Here is a 3,137-nt window from a genome sequence, read left to right on the forward strand (position 1 = left end):
TTAAAATAACACTTTTGAAAGTGTGAAATATATACATTACTCGTGGAGTACATTTGAACACTTACAGTGTTTAAAAATAACACTTTTGAAAGTGTGAAATATATACATTACTCGTGGAGTACATTTGAACACTTACAGTGTTTAAAAATAACACTTTTGAAAGTGTGAAATATATACATCACTCATGGAGTACATTTGAACACTTACAGTGTTCAAATGTATTCCGTGAGTAATGTGTATATTTCACACTTTCAAAAGTGTTATTTTAACTCCAAAATGGAGGGAGTCATATATACATTTCAGGAGTGTTAAATGGGACTCAAATTGAGTATAAAAGCAAATAATTTAACCTAACATTGAATGCACATCAAAACAATCCAGAAAGTTAAATTGTAACCTTAGTCTGGGAACATAGTAGAATTCATTTCATGGTAAGGTTAAAAAAAGGCAAAATGCAAACAGTTTTTTTAACAAACTAGTTTTTTTTTATTAACGAACAAGCCCCTTTACATCATAGGTTAACTTTTAAAATAAATGATGAAGGCACAATAAAGGCATTTCTGTCATCATAATTATGTGAAAGCTGCTCATCAAATTGTCTGTATCTCTGTAATATTTCAAGTCCTGTACATGTCAGTGAATGCAAGTCCTGTGAAGTTGAGTACCTTCGACTTTGCAACAGTACAGCAGTACTTGAGTCAACACAACATTCAGCGGATGAACAACAGTTGCAGGATATGAGTGGATCAGTTGTGTCCAGTTGCTAACAGTAAAGTTCAGTGCATATATAGTTGTTTCACAGAGCAGGAAAGGCCGTGCAGATCCAACTTTATCAAAATATCCTGGAGTGCTGGTTCCCTACACAACACAAAACCAGACCAATTACAATTAATACTTGTGTTTTATAAATACAAGTTTATGGTGGAAAAAGTTAAATCATCTTAGACTTTTGTGACTCAAACAAGAAACTATTTTGGTTAGATTAAGACTTGAATTTACTTTTTTCCAAGTAAATAAAATACTTAATTCAACAAAAAAAAAAAAGTAAATTCTGTCAAATTATTCACCCTCATGTTGTTCCAAACCAGTAAGAGTTTTGCTCATCTTCAGAACAATTAATGAAGATATTTTTTATAAAATCTAAGAGATTTCTGTCCCTTCATCAACAGCCTTTTCAACTATAAATTCCAAAGCCACAGAAATGTATAAAAGAAATCATAAGTAATCCATGTGACTCAAGTTTAACCTCAATTTTTTTTATTACGAAGCAACAAGAGTGCTTTGTTTGCACGAAAAACAAACAAAAAAACTCAACTTTATTTACAAATTATTAATCTTCAATGCACGCTTACTTAACATCTGCTCTCACGTCAACAACATGCACGAGTTGTAATGTTCTCATGAACGCATGTTGGAAATTAATATTTTATAAATTAAGTGGTAAATGTTTTATTGCTGCAAACACAGCACTTGCATAGTCAAATTGATATTAAAACACTGGCGTCACATGGAGTACTTTAATGATATACCTTTATACCTTTCTGGGGCTTGAAAGTGGTAGTTGCGTGGACTGTCAATGGAGGGACAGGAAGCTTTCAGATTTCATTAAAAATATCTTCATTTGTATTGTGAAGATGAAAGAAAGTCTTACATGTTTGGAACGAGATGAGGGTAAGTAATTAATGACATAATTTCCATTTTTGGGTGAACTAACCCTTTAGGAATAAATTAAGACACGCACATTACGAAATCTCACTAAATGGTCAGCTGCCGGAAGAATCTTTGTTCCCTTCTGGTGGCTTTGTGATGTTGGGGGCAGGTGATGGGCAGGGATTTCCCAATCAGTTGAGTCTAAAATTAAAAAGCAAGAAAACATCTACCTGTCAAATCATGAAAACAATTGGTTTGAAAATTCGTTTTAAGTAAAAAGAAAAGAAAAAAAGAATTAAGAAATCCAAAATTTCCACAAGTTAAAAAATAAATACGACCTCACGTTATGTCAATCACGCTTGCACACTGCCTCCGAAACTTTCATCCGTCATTAAAAAAAATCTAAACGGGTTTGATTTTCTGCGTTTTTCGCATCCGTAACAAGCAGTTTGAATGGTGCTTTGACAATTTTTCTTTGACGAAAAAACACATATACGAAAATTTCGGACTCAGTGTGCAATGGCCTTTACTTTTGTAAAGTAATTTGACAAATTCAAAATGAGTGTCATGAAACACAAAAAAATCTAGTTATACCAAATGGCAACAAAACAATGATTATTTTTTTTACCTTTATGCACATGATTCTCTCATATGTTGTGTTAAATCTTACCTTCACTAGGTTCTAGTATACACCAAGCCTGGTAGGTGCATCATAGAAATGCTCCTAGCAAACACAAATAGCTAAATCAATACATTTAAACGTGAAAGCTTATCCAAACATCAACCTAAATTTAATCTGACAAATACATTTTGCATAAATATTGAATCTGAAAGAATTACTTACCCATTTAAAAAAACGTGAACCTCTAAATAAGGAAATAAAGTGGCAATTTCCCGTGCGTTGTTGGTCCGAAGTTTGTGGAGTTGAGGTTCTGTTTTCAGTTAAGATAGGTGTGCTGGCAAACGAGAGTAAAAGATAGTTTGAGGATAAATACATTATGATATTTGCACATCACAAATATTGTCATAAAAAATATCATTATGAAATACGTATTGTAAATGAGTTAAAACACTTACTTTGTGTTTTCACTGTTAAATGCAAACTCCGTGTCTGCACTGCGTCACGAGTCAAAGATGTAACGGGCCTAGTATGTGAGAAAGGTTTAGGCGCGCACATCATATAAATATCGTTATAAAACAATATAATGCCATGAAATACATGTTTTAAATTTGGTTAAAAACACTTACTTTCGGAGTTTTCCCTGTTAATGTTACAAGCAATCCTCGTCGTCGTCAGCTCCGTATTGAGCCAAAGATGTCGCCTTTGAGAAAAGTTTCGGCTCGGTTCAGCGCGCAGAGCATTTAAATATCGCTATAAATCAATATGTTATAAAAATACATATTGTAGATTAGACAAAACACGTACTTTCGTCGTTTCCCTGTGTAAAAGCAACCTCATCCTCGTCTGCTCCTCATCGCGCGTCGAC

General features: G+C 33.5%; 1 long non-coding RNA gene across 2 annotated transcripts; it reads right to left on the minus strand.

Moving 5' to 3' along the window:
• Positions 1-469: 469 nt before the first annotated feature.
• On the minus strand, positions 470-2,800 carry LOC306991635. Of its 2 annotated transcripts, none has more exons than XR_013796137.1 (5): positions 2,728-2,800; positions 2,495-2,606; positions 2,321-2,374; positions 1,742-1,851; positions 470-858 (listed from the first exon to the last, which is right to left on the minus strand). It is a non-coding gene; the product is annotated as an uncharacterized lncRNA (long non-coding RNA). The 2 variants fall into 2 exon arrangements; XR_013796138.1 differs by having other exon boundaries at positions 507-858; positions 1,715-1,851.
• Positions 2,801-3,137: the final 337 nt, after the last annotated feature.

The sequence above is a fragment of the Phoxinus phoxinus genome (assembly GCF_949152265.1).
Source record: "Phoxinus phoxinus genome assembly, chromosome: 23".
Classification (NCBI taxonomy): domain Eukaryota; kingdom Metazoa; phylum Chordata; class Actinopteri; order Cypriniformes; family Leuciscidae; genus Phoxinus; species Phoxinus phoxinus.